Below are 14,860 nucleotides of genomic sequence, written 5' to 3' on the forward strand. Positions count from 1 at the left end.
TTTAGCTACATTTTCAGACCGATTTAGCTCTAATTTGACATTTATGGCTCTTAAGCATCACTTAACTTATATAACAAAACTTGTGGACATAGGTCCACGTTTTGGTATAGCCCCCATATAACGGTACCCCCCGATTTACGGTATTTTGACATTTTTAGCTACATTTTCAGACCGATGCACAGTGGTTTAGCTTGTATGGGATAGAGCGACAAAAATATTTCTAATCAAGATATCGATCTGAAAATTTTACCGTAAATTAGTAGTGACTAGAAGATAATTTTCCCCAAAAATCGTCAGGATTGGTCCACTTTTAGGTATAGACCCACCATAACGGAACTTACAGTTTTTTGTTAATTTCAAGATTTTGTCTATATTTTCAAAGGGAATTTGAAATTTTGTGTTCTATGGTGGTATTAAACATCTTGCGTAGGTCCATGGTCAATAGAGCTCCATGTTTTGGTATATTACCTATATAGACGTACCTCCCGTTTTTTATAATCATCAAACATTCTTGCAAAAATTCATCAATGTATGTCCACGTTTTCGTATAGTCCTATATCATTTTAACTCCCGGTATTTGGAATATTTAACTATTTGCCCTAATTTTTTTACATACACGTTTGTAAAAATCGTGACATTTTATGAATTTTATTCTTGACAAGGATTAACTGGTAACAAGTATCAACAAAATAAGGCACAGAATATTCTTACTAAGAGGGTTAACATATGGACCAAGGGCATACCAGATTATATTAGATGTAAAGAATGTCCTATAGGTCTTAAACAGGGAATATTTGGAAACTAAGATGTTTTATGAGACGTGTAGTTCGCGAGGATGGGTTGGCATCTATTAAAATAAATACTAGATACAGGATATCTCGATTATGAGAGTTCCCAGATGGACTAAAAATGTACCAGGATATATAAACAGTAAACAAGACCACACAGGTGGTCCTGCATGTCAATTTGACCATTCTACGTTGTTTAGTTTTCTGTGTGGAGCTTAAATCTACGGCAGGCCTTCCGCGTTTTTTACTTTCAACGGCAGATAATTCTTGAAGTGGCACTTATGCTTCTTTTATAGCAAGCCAATTTGCATGATGTTTATTCTCTTGTTGTGTATCCAGATTTTTGAAAATCCTTTGCAAAGGTAATTAATGAAATGAAATCATAATCATCCACCTGAAAATTTGCCATAATTTCTTCGTCCGTCCGTCCCATGCTGGCATTGACAACGTTTTTTGAACACCATATTTCAAAAACATACAAATTTCATTCTATAATCCTATAAACATAATTTTTTATAAAATAAGATAGAAACAAAATGCGAATCAACTACACCGATTGCTTGAAAACACTCAAAAACCCTTATACTAAACATTCACAAAACTCCGAGTATACTCAGTATAATGAAAACTGAATAACGCTCGGCAACTTTCGGCAGACGAGATAATTTTTTTCTAATCCTGGACACTTCCACGAACATTTAAGTAAAAATAACGTGAGGATCCGCGAGGATCCAAGGTACTAAAAGTCTATTTCTTTTCACAATATTAAATAAAAAAACACTCACAAAAATACATTTCAAAAGAGATCAATTTTACAACAAAATAAAGATACAACATTATGATGTTATCAATTAAAAACAATAACAATACCATTAACTTTAACTTCCATTTCTTACTATAGTAATTTTACACATTACTTGTTTGTGATATCACCTGAAACTTGTCACTACATTAATGGAAATTTCAATGTCTCAATTTCTTCAAATGGAAATGCTCACTTCTGTGGCTCTGCTTTAGCAAGTACCGTTAGAAGTTGTAAAAAGAAAGCCGGAATATTAAAATTTGATGTGTCTACGATGGATTTGAATAGTTAGAATCGTAATTTGTAGACATCGATTTTTGTATTTTTGTCGCGGGCTGGGACCACAGTGCGATGTAGCTATAATTTGACACTTAGGGTTCTTAAGTGTCAATAAACTTATATAACAAAAGTTGTGGACATAGGTCCACGTTTTGGTATAGCCCCCATATAACGTTACCCCCGATTTACGGTATTTTGCTGTTTTTAGCAACATTTTCAGACCGACTTAGCTCTAATTTGACATTTAGGGTTCTTAAGCGTCACTTAACTTATATGACAAAACTTGTGGACATAGGTCCACGTTTTGGTATAGCCCCCATATAACGGTACCCCTGATTTACGGTATTTTGACGTTTTTAGGTACATTTTCAAACTTGTGGACATAGGTCCACGTTTTGGTATAGCCCCCATATAACGGTAACCGATTTAGCTATAATTTGACATTTAGGGTTCTTAAGTGCCAATAAACTTATATAAGAAAACTTGTGGACATAGGTCCACGTTTTGGTATAGCCCCCATATAACGGTACCCCCGATTTACGGTATTTTTACGCTTTTAGCTACATTTTCAGACCGATTTAGCTCTAATTTGACATTTAGTGCTCTTAAGCGTCACTAAACTTATATAACAAAACTTGTGGACATATAGTGTTGCGCATATCAAAAGCAACAAATCCAGGATTTCGCATTAACTCAATTTTTCGATTCCTTACAATTTTTTTAAATGTAATATTTTGCGGCCAGTTGTTCTTTGTTATATAGAGAGAGCTTTCAAAAAGTTGTTTCTGCACTTTGTAGTTGGATGGGATCACAACAACAACAATATTGACTGATCCTTGAGAATGGGGAGTGCAAAACAAAAGCAACAACGGAATATCATTAAAAACTGTAGTGTTATCGGTTTTAATTAGCTGTACTTTTGACTTAAATTGATTTTTTGGGACACGTTATGTCATGTTCACACGAGCGTTTCAATTACGTTGTTCGCCTGTCGAACGACGTACACGAATTAACCCGTTTCCACGACACCATTCGTAATTAACAGAAACATAAACAAAATTTCCTTCATTTTTGTTTCCTTGTTTTCACGAAAATTTTAACCGAAAACGCATAAAATATACATTAAATGAATAGGGAAAGCAATAGACTTTCCTTCAAATGTATCTTCTATATATAACTACACACATTTCATTCATTTTTTTCCATAAATTCTGAATAATTTTGTACTTTCAATATATTTTTATATGTTTCTATTTTCAAAATTAAAGAGAGAGAGACATGTCAAAACAATGTTTCAGTTATTTGTTTCCTTTCTGTTTCTGATTTTTTACGCGATTTTGAACTAATGAACAAGAAATGTGTGTGGAATTAAGAAGGAAACACATCCATCTTCCTTCTTTATCTATATAAAATGTTTAGTTCATTAATTTCCATTCATCTTTTTCCTTTTTTCTAAAAATGTTTGTGTTTTTAACAAATTTTTCCATTTTGAATTTAGACATGTCATAATTAATTTTTTCGATAAATTCTCTCATTTGTTAGGGATGGGACATACTTATTCGTCGTTCAGAGAGTATTTCTAATCGAACAACGTAGAAAAATCGTCGTTCGTTCATAGAATTTTGTGTGGGGAAATAAGTAATTTATTCGTAGTAATGGGTCGAACAACGAATAGAGAACGAACGACGTACCGTGGAAACGGGCTATTATTAGAGTCATTTTGGGAAGAATACGCATTTGTTATCCAAACAGGGTTGCCATCTCTTACCACTTTACCCAAGGTGTGGGGAAAATATAATAATACCCTCAAATCAAAATTTTTCCCCTTATATAAAAACTTAAATTGTAAAATATTCATTCGAAAACTGGATTAGTATCAAACGTTCTTATTTTTGCCGTATAATAAAAAAGTTAAACAAGCCTACATCGATGAATACAATACATCCTGGTGTAAACCCCTTGAGGCTATCGGCACATTGTGACTAAAAACGTTGGGAAAACTTCAAAAATAATGCAAATAGGATCTTCCAAGAATTAGTTTGAGCTCTTATTTTCGATATACGCCCTAAACTTGTTCGCAGAAGAAGTTTTGAAAATAATTTGAATAGTTATACACTGGTCAAGAAACCGTTTTCATACCGAAAGGAAGACAATTTATGAAACACTGCACAGTGGATCCACTTGTATGGAGAAAGCGGCCAAAAATATTTAGAGTGTAAAAATCAAGCCAATGCGCCGGACACAGCTTTGTGCTGCTGCGAAGACTGTTTTAAGAAACCACGAGCGTAACATTCTCCCCCCTTTCCCCTCGGGAGGGGGTATAAATAGGCTTGGGGAAACAAAACAATATAAAATCCAACCAATTTGGCGGTTTAAAAAAATCAAAATTTTTGTCTGAAAATTGGTAAAATTTTTAATATAGATCTTATAGCGTTATTCCTGGAAGCCACGTACCGCCAACGTAAAACAAATTTGGAAGAAGATTTCTTCATCTTGCCACTGATGGCAATTATGTTAATGTACGTGGTCAGATAACAGAGTTATACGCTAATATATCCATAGAAACCCTATTCAAGGGAAGCTTTAGTCAGCGACCCACCGTTTATACTCTGGCACTAGATGGCAGCTGATTTTAATACTGAATAATCTTAATCCGATTACCTACGTTGGAAAATTATACCCGAGGTGGGCACTGGTGGGCATCATGACTAAAACCTTAGGTCAAATTTAAGTATATGATCGAATTTGCATTACAAAACACACTAAGAAAATATGAAGCTAACTAGAATTCCACAACACGCTAAAACACTATTTTTTAATGAAAATTAAGCGATTACCTCCTCCTTCAAAATCCATTACAATATTTTGCTATACGTATTAGTTTCGCGATATTTTGAATATATTTACTTGCACTTAAAATACAGGTTGTACTCACAACAAAAAATATTAGTCAAATGTTCCGACTTTTGAAGCTATTCTTAAGAAGATCGCGTTCGAATGAAACAAAAACTAATACATTTTTAAAAAGGTCCATTTCATAGCTGTCGGAGTTGCCAGATGTTGTACCAAAATTTTGACATTAATTTTTTTATTTTTGGCCAATGGGTGGATCCACTGTGCATTGGTAGAAAATTCAATGTGTTATACGGTTTAAACGACCCAATACGATTTTTTATTTTATTTTTAATAAATTATATTCTTAAATTATATTCTTATAAATTATATTATTTTTATATAAGGGGAAAAATTTTGATTATTATATTTTCCCTCAGACTATGGCAAAAAGTGGTAGGAGATGGCAACCCTGTTAGGATGACAAATGCAAATTCTTCCCAAAATGACTGTAACATGTCCCAAAAAACATATTTAATTCAAAAGTACAGCCATTTTAAACCGATAACACTACAATCTTTAATGATATTCCGTTGTTGATTTTGTTTTGCACTCCCCATTCTCAAGGATCAGTCAATATTGTTGTTGTTGTGATCCCATCCAACTACAAAGTATGGAAACAACTTTTTGAAAGCTCTCTCTACATAACAAAGAACAACTGGACATAAAATATTACATTTAAAAAAATTGTAACGGATCGAAAAATTGAGTTAATGCGAAATCCTGGATTTGTTGCTTTTGATATGCGCAACACTGTAGGTCCACGTTTTGGTATAGCCCCCATATAACGGTACACCCGATTTACGGTATTTTGACGCTTTTAGCTACATTTTCAGACCGATGTAGCTATAATTTAACATTTAGGGTTCTTAAGTGCCAATAAACTTATATAAGAAAACTTGTGGACATAGGTCCACGTTTTGGTATAGCCCCCATATAACGGTACCCCCGATTTACGGCATATTGATGCTTTTAGCTACATTTTCTGCCCGAGTTAGCTCTAATTTGACATTTAGGGCTCTTAAGCGTCACTTAACTTATATAACAAAACTTGTGGACATAGGTCCACGTGTTGGTATAGCCCCCATATAACGGTACCCCCGATTTACGGTATTTTGACGCTTTTAGCTACATTTTCAGACCGATGTAGCTATAATTTAACATTTAAGGTTCGTAAGTGTCAATAAACTTATATAACAAAAGTTGTGGACATAGGTCCACGTTTTGGTATAGCCCCCATATAACGGTACCCCCCGATTTACGGTATTTTGACGTTTTTAGCTACATTTTCAGACCGATTTATCTATAATGTGACATTTAGGGTTATTAAGTGTCAATAAACTTATATAACCAGTGGGCATAGGTCCATGTTTTGGAATAGCCCCCATATAACGTTACCGCCCGAGTTTAGGTATTTTTAAATTCACATTTCTAGACCGAATTAGCTATAATTTGATATTTAGGGTTCTTAGTGACCAAAAAACTTATATTCGAAATAATTATGAACGTAGGTCCATGTTTTGGTATAGCCCCATATAACGGTACCTTGGTATAACGGATTTCGGTATCCCCATGTAACGGATTTTCGGTATTTTGAGAATTTTACCTACAAGTTTAACCGAATTATCTGTAATTTGAACATTTGACATTTGAAATTCTTAGTGGTCACCACACCTCTCCACCAAAAATTGTCAAGAAAGGTCGATGTATTGATAAAGCTCCCATATAAAGTACCTCCCGATTTTCAGTAATTTGATGATTTTAACTACAATATTAAACCGAACTAGCAGTAATTTGACATTTGAAGTTCTTAGTGGTCACAACACCTCTCCATAAAAAATTGTCAACATAGGTCCATGTTCGGATATAGCTCCCATATAACGGTACCACCCAATTTTCAGTAATTGGCAATTTTAGCTAAAATTTTTAACCGAACTAACTGTAATTTGACATTTGAAGGTTGTAGTGGTCACCACACATCTGCATCAACAATTTTCAACATACCCCCAATATAACGATACTTCCCGATTTTCGGTACTTTGAGGATTTTACTTAAAATGCTTAACCGAACGTAGGTCCATGTTTTGGTATAGCCCCAAACAAACCTCCCGATTTTCCGTACCTTAGCTTTATTTTTTGGACGAACTTTTTGTAATTTGAAATTTAAAAGCCAAGAAAAATTGTTCACAAAAAGTTCATATTTTCGTATAGCCCACATACCTCCGAACTACCTGTTAATGACATTTGAAGTTCCCACGTTATGTACCGATTTTCGGTATTTTGAAGATTCTAGCTACAATTTTTAACTGAATTAGGAGTTATTTGCCATAACGGTACCTCCCAATTTCTAGCCCACCAAAAATTGTCAACATACATAGTTAGATATAGGCACCATAAAAAAAGGCCTACCGAATGACACATTTTATGTACATTATCTGACATTTTAACGTACCCACTTAAAGTTGGGGACAGGAATGAAAACTAATAATTCCATTTTAGTTCAGAATATTTTATGGTGGAGGGTATGAAAAGTTCGGCCTGGCCGAACTTAACGCTCTTTTCCTTGTTTATTTTGCCTTCGAAATTTTGACACTGATTTCAAATTTTACCACGAATTTTGAATATTTTTGAAAACAAATTGCATGTCCTTATAATTTGAAATATTCTTTCTTCAAATCAAATTATAAAACTCGCGCTATTAAAAGTGCAAAACTCGATTTTTTTTTGCCTAAAAACCTAAAGGAAAATTATATTGACAAATTTTAAAAAATTAAGAAAAAATAGTCGTCATTGGAATCCCACTTCCAAATAGGACTTAAAACTTTTGAAATTGACCGTAGTTTAATGCGAAAATATTTGTAGAAAATCGAAGAGTGCAATCATTGTTAAAAATTGATTTTAAATGTTAAATATATTTTTTATTAAATAACCGATAAAACAACAAAAGATACAAACAGATCTTTTCTATTTGGACTAATATTAAAAAAGTTATGAGTATTTCTTTGCATATAGTTTTTACAGAATTCGACTTTTTCAAGGACGATATCTCTGGTAAAGTAAAAATATACTGAAATCTTTTGGTGATAAGCAGCATCACCACACCAAAAAATAAAGGAAATCAATAATAACAAGTAAAAAAGTATCTGTCGGCTTTGCCGACAGAAATATACCCTCAGCCCGTGTATATTGAAACATGTTTGGACAAAATATTACTAAGGCCAAATTTTGGACCGAATCGGCAGACCCGTTTGAGAGTTATGGTGCTCTCCAACCACCTCACGCGGTGTCATAGGAGGTTTTTGCAACTTTCAGGCTATTTTCTCAGGAAGTATGGACTTGCCCCTGATGAAACTTATACCGTCGTATGGGGGGCAGTGAATACAAGTTGCTAAAGCAAAAATCAAATCGATTCAACATTATCATTGTATTTTAGTAAAATAAGATTTGTGTTAAGTTTCGACTTCCATTGGAGAATTTGAATGCAGCCATGAACTTTTGTTTTTCCTTTTTATATAAAATCGAGTTCAGAAGTAGTGGTATATGGTATTACATGATCGTCGTCATCCGAATATAGATATTTTTATACTTGTTTCTAGATAAAAATTTTATAGACCCTTTTATACTTGTTTTTAAGTAAAATATTTTTTGAATTCGTTACAGTTTAATTTTGGTCTTATATTTATTTACATATACACCTACAATGCTCGCCAAATTACACGATTGAATGAATTACCCGAGGTCAGCCATTAATTAAATGTATTTGTAACACCCACGCAATATTGATTTGACAGAGATTGACTTTACTGACGTTTATCGTTATGACAATGGTGCTATCTTGAATCGGTTTGACAGTCAATGTATGAAAGGGTCTGCCAACCAAATATTGATAGAGCCATAATAAGCGCCAACATAAATGTACTCTTACACATTAAAACTGGTTAAAATCCAACAGGCTTTGTATTTGTACATTAACTAGGTACTTACAGCATAAAAACATCGGGGGCGTCTAGACTTTTCATTTACATATGCACACTGGTGGTCTATACATTTGCAAAAAAAATATACGTTTTAGAAAAATGTCTCTAAGATATTTTTTTGAAAGTAAAATTAAGTATTTTTTTGCAATTATTTAAGTTTAAAGCTTCAAAAATAAGAAAATAAAATGTTTTGACACGATATAAAACAACAATTATGAAAAAAATTTAAAATACATAATACGCCTTAAAATTGAATGGTCAAAACATATGCAACTTTATTTTGAAAAATATTTCATTTTTTATATGATTCAAATCATTTCATTTTATTAGTCTTAAAGTGAGTAAAATTCTTAAACTGATATCAGTCATACGTACTTCACCGGTGAGGTGGCGGTTCATAGGGGAGAAGCATGAAAATGAGTGCAAGAGTCACAAACATAGGAAATTTCTTCACATTTCAGTTTTCGATTTAATGAAAGTCTGGGTCTCGAAGAACATATGAGTGTAGGGATTGGACCCTTCTCAGGGTGAATAATACTGATCTATTGACGTTATAACGGGCGGTATCTTTGGAAATTTGGGAGTCTATAAACTTGAAAAGTTAAAGCTCATCAGATTATTACCCCCAACATTTCGTGACGATCCGATCAAAATTGCGACCTGTAGCGTGATTACAAAAAAATGGAAAAATGGGATTTATTACCGACTATTGCGATATCTCCGTTATTTGGCCATCTACGCCAACTTACTTTGCATCATTGTAAAGATGGGATTTTCTTCTTTCATAGTCAGACTTTGTTTTTGGAAAGTCCCCAACCGAAGCTGTGATATTCGTCATTATTATTAAAATCGCAAAAATGAAAAGTTGGGTTCTATTAGCGGATATTGCGATATCTTCGTTGTTTGACCACCCACGACAAATAAGTTTTTACACATTCCGACCCCTGAATATTATCCGACCATCAGCAATAGGCTTCTTCCCCTCCGGGACCTTCATCAACACCCAAAATTTGGTGACGATCGGATCAAAATTGCGACCTGTTGCGGACGGACGGACACACATAGCCAGGTCGACTCAGCTCGTCGAGACATTCATTTTGATATATACATATATGTATGGGTCTACGACCATTATTTCAATGCGTTACAAACTTGTTGGCCAAAACCAACATATAATACCCTCCTCCTGTTGCGGACGGACGGACACACATAGCCAGGTCGACTCAGCTCGTCGAGACATTCATTTTGATATATACATATATGTATGGGTCTACGACCATTATTTCGATGCGTTACAAACTTGTTGGCCAAAACCAACATATAATACCCTCCTCACATAGTGGTGTAGGGTATAAATATTGAAGATTTTTGAATGAGATTTGTTTCAGTTGTATATATTTTGACCATTAAATTTTAATTATACCCTACACCACTATGTGGAAAGGGTATTATAAGTTTATGTTGGAAAAAATTCATGTAACACCGCTAAATATTCGTCGGAGACCCCCAATGTGGTATACCAATCTTCATATCTCGGCGAGATAAAGCGATTTTAAGATGTGTGTTCGTCCGTCCGCCCGTCTGTCAATTATAAATTGTAATCAAACTCCAGGCCGCACTTATGAACCGATCGTCACAAAATTCTGCATGGTGGTCGGGATCAGACCAGAATAGATACCTATTCTTATTGGTGATGATCGTGAAATATTTAGCGGGTGAAATGGACCAGAAAAATAATTTTTATCCGATTTTGTAGCTGCTCTGTTGGTCGCAATAATATCCCGATCGCCTAGAAAATTCGAACAATGTAACAGTATATCACAAATAAGATGCTTGCAATTTGAGATGGTGATCGGATGATGTTTGGAGGGTTAAATGGACCATAACTTTTGTGTGAAAATTGTGAAAATTTTTAATATACCGGTTATATGTATCTTTATTCCTGGAAGACACATTCCGCCCACGTAAATAATATTTAGATGGCCAACTCTTGCCCTTTCCATTGATGCCAATAATGTTGATTTACGCGGTTAGATAACAGAGTCATAATAATAATAATAATTGTTCCACAAACATCCCTGAAGGGACAAGGGAGACTTCTCTCATATCAATGAGTGCACCCCGATTCATATTCGCTCAATGATATGGGACCTACTGTTTATCGCCGAGTCGGAACGGCGCACTGTGGGCGAAATTCAAATCTAGCGGAGCAAAAGTCCGAAAACTGACCTTATGTTATATGGAAATAATTAATGGCGTCCTGTTCTAAACATCTTGCGGCACCCGAAAACAACAAAAAAATTTGTATTTTATTGTAGTTGGCTGTTATAGCGGTACATACATTAGGAGTTTTTATTCGTGATTGCTAAATCGGCTTTTTTGGTATTTGTTTTGATCGTCAAAAATTGTGGGAAAAATTAAAGTAAAGAGTGCATAATTGAATTTTTTCCAAGAGTTTGGATGTGCTGCTTTAAAAAAAAGTGATTGCTTAATTGTTTACTGTTGTAAATATTCAAAAAAATAATCTTTAATTATTAAGACAAAACTTTTCGACTTTAAGTAGCTTATATAAAGTACAACTAACCGGGGATAACCGGGGATCACTTCCGAATATTGTTTTTCTTAAAATACATACTCCGAGGTAATGACTCCGAAAATTCCGACTGCTACTATTTGCAACTCTTCATTTTATCGCCATTTTATTTTGAAGTAAAAAAGTCGTTTAGTTTGGATATCATTACATGGAACCTATACCAAAACGTGAAGCTATGCCTCCACTTTTTTTGGGAGAAGTTTTTTTGGCCACTGGTTACCCTAAATGCCAAAATACAGCTAAGTCGGTCAGAAAAAATTGTTAAAAACTTTAAAATAAGTAAAATCGGACAATACCTATATATGGAGGCTAAACCAAAACGTGGATCTATGTCCCCAATTTTTGTGGAGATGTTTTTTGACCTCAGGGAATCCGAAATGTCAAAATACAGTTGATTCGGCCAGAAAATTTAGCAAAGTTATTCAAAACGCCGAAAATCGGGCGGTACCGCTATATGAGATCTACACCAAAATGTGGGCCAATATAGACCATATTCCATAACATAGGGCCTACGGTCATAAAAAACATATGATCAAAATTTCAATAGTCTATCTTAACTAGTTTAAAAGTTATTAATTTCCCCCCGCTAGATTTGGTTTTCACCCACGCCGCGGCGTGTCTTAAGACACCACTTTGCAGAGAAGTTTCACATGGCTGAAATACTCAGGAAATGTCGCCAACATTACTGAGGGGTATTTTGCACCGCTGAAAAATGTTTTGATGTTGCCTGGCCGGGGGATCGATCCCACGACCTTCAGCGTGCAAAGCGGCCGTGCATACCATTGCACCACGGTGGCACCCAGATAACAGAGTTACAGCCTAATATATCCAGTTATTTGCTTGTAGTGTAATCATAAGCACACTAGAGGTCGCAATTATAGCTCAATAGTCACGAAAGTTTGCACGAGGAAAGGGTTTAGGTCGAAGAAGATGCCTACAATTTTGGATGATGATCTGATTTTATTTAGCGGGTGAAATGGACCATTACTTTTGTATGAAAAATAAAAACATTTTTCTTTGGTCCATATTTAAATTCCTGGAGGTTATATACCGGCAAAGTGGCCTATATATGGGAAAAATAACTACTGACCTTTCCTCTGATGAAAATTTCAATAATATGTGTACTTGATAACGGGCCTACTGCCTAATGTATAATGAGTTTTGTGAAGAGAACCACATATTCCTCCCATGCTACAAATTGTCTCTATCATGGCAGATAAATTCTCAGTTTTTGCAAATTGTGTGGAGCCCTAGCGTATTACTTGTCCAATTGTCCAAAAATTATAGATGTAGCAGAAGGGGCTAAACCACCTCAATTTTTCCATTTTAAGAACATTTATTAGAAATGTTTGGTTCACAAACATCGCAGTAGGGACAAGGGAGCCTTCTCTAATATCAATGAGTGCACCCTATTAATATTAGCTCAATGTTATGTAGGCAACAGAATTTTATGCAACTCCTACTTTTGTCAAATTTTGGGAATGGGCATATTTTTGCCTTCTGATTAAATTCCAATCGAAATATATCACATATGCAAAAATATGCAAAATGTATAAATTATGAATATGCAAATATTATTTTTTCCATATGCAAAATTTATGTATTTTACATATATTCGTATGCAATAAATATTTCAATAATATCTTCTAAAATGTTTATGTGTACATTTTTTCTGTTTACAATTCTCTTCAGAATAGAGAAAATCTTCAACCACAGCCACAACCTTCAAAATATCGAAAATGGGGAGCTGTCGTTCTATGGGATAAATTTCAGGTTGAAAGTTGTATACCCCCAACGAACACTTAATACAACATTTCAGCCATTTGGGTGGGATATTGAGGCCACAACCTTAAAAGTGCCGAAAATCGAGAGGTACCGTTCTATGGAAGCTATATGTAGATGCGGACCTATGCCGACAAATTTCAGGTGGAAAGTTTTATACCCCCAACGAAGACTTAATACAAAATTTCAGTTAATTCGGTGGGATATTTAGGCTACAAATTCTTGCATATGTTCATTATCAAATATGTCAAAATATGCAAAAAAACTAGGTCCAGACTAATTCGTTTTATTTAGTTAAAAAACTAGTTTTTTAATCACAATACCTCTACGACATTCCTAACCATATATGCATTTGCATAGGATTCCGCTGCCTAATGATATGGGACCTACTTTTTATCGCCGAGTCCGAACGGCGTGTCCTAGAAGAGAAGTTTTTCATGACTAAGATAATCAGGAAATGTCGCCAACCATTGCACCACGCTGGCACCCTATTAGAAATGTCATAACATGGAAATTTTACATTTTCTGATTTTTAAAGAATAGACGTCCTATATATTTGATATGATCAATACAAAAAAAAAATCATTACGTATCTTCGTTTCTAATATTTTATTTATTTATTTGTTTATTTATTTATTTATTTATTTATTTATTTAAGTTAAAGGATCTCCACTTGATAGGGTTAAAAAAATTTATTTGAGGCGCTTCCAAATGGGCCTATTATTAAATGAAACACAAGTTATTCACTTTTAAAGGATCACCTTTAATTATCTTCAAATTTACAAATAATTATTTTAATTCTCACTTCAAATTAACAAACGAAATTATTTAATTGATTCAACACTATACTCCAATACGTCGTAACCAAGACTAACCGTTTCTCTTCATTCTTGTTGGCTTATCACTTGTCCAATCGAGTTGCAACAACATGCGCCAATGTGCAGGTGCTGATCCAGCAAAATCGTTTTCCCATGAATTAAGTGCAAGCAGGCAAATTGAAATTAGACCGGATACGCGTGTAGAAATTATTAAATTGCTGGTAAATAATTAATTGCTGATTATGACAAATTAATTTGGCTGGCATTGCCAGCGGTGTTGTTAACTTTTATTTATTTATTTTATTTATTTACTTATTTATTAAGTCAATGGAATATACATAATTCCTTACAGACTAAGAATTCATGAATACATTAATATTATTATATAAAATTAAGTAAAGGGTAGGACATAGTAAATAATGGATTTAAATATGTATGTCTTTAGAAGAACTAAAATCAATACAGGGCTTCATATCTTTTTGAAAGTTAACATTCATTTTATTCAAATTTATAAATGTTCGAGTTAGTGGCCCATTAATGGCATAATTTGTTCTCGAAGGAACATACAATGGAATTAAAGCCAAAAAATCCGGCGAATCAATATTATTATTAATGATATCATAAACGACTACTGCAGACTGAAATTTCCGACAGTCCAAGCTTTGCAAACCAAGAAGCAAACATCTTGAACGATATGACGGTGGATCCACAAAATGCAAAGGTCTGAGGGCAAATTTAGTAAACTTTTTTTGAATACCTTCAACGCGAAGTGAATGTGAGATACAATAAGGATCCCAAATGATAGAAGCATATTCCAACTTCGATCTAACGAATGCCGTATATATACTCGTATTAGCTTGAAAGTATTGGGGTCAGAAAATTCAGAGCAATTTCTCTTTTTGAAATCAAGGGCTTTTTATGACTCCGGT

General features: G+C 34.2%; 1 long non-coding RNA gene across 2 annotated transcripts in view; it reads right to left on the reverse strand.

Moving 5' to 3' along the window:
• The window catches only part of LOC141403662 (uncharacterized), an 83,408-nt gene extending 69,434 nt beyond the window's left edge, over positions 1 to 13,974 (reverse strand). Inside the window, exon 1 of one of the 2 annotated variants that reach the window (XR_012412876.1) lies at positions 13,919 to 13,974. This is a non-coding gene — a long non-coding RNA (uncharacterized lncRNA). Of the gene's footprint in view, positions 1 to 13,874 lie in introns of both variants that reach the window. The other variant, XR_012412875.1, reaches the window with a different exon arrangement.
• Positions 13,975 to 14,860: the final 886 nt, after the last annotated feature.

Source organism: Musca autumnalis, unplaced genomic scaffold (genome assembly GCF_047663935.1).
Source record: "Musca autumnalis isolate F117 unplaced genomic scaffold, ASM4766393v1 scaffold_4, whole genome shotgun sequence".
In the NCBI taxonomy this organism is placed as follows: domain Eukaryota; kingdom Metazoa; phylum Arthropoda; class Insecta; order Diptera; family Muscidae; genus Musca; species Musca autumnalis.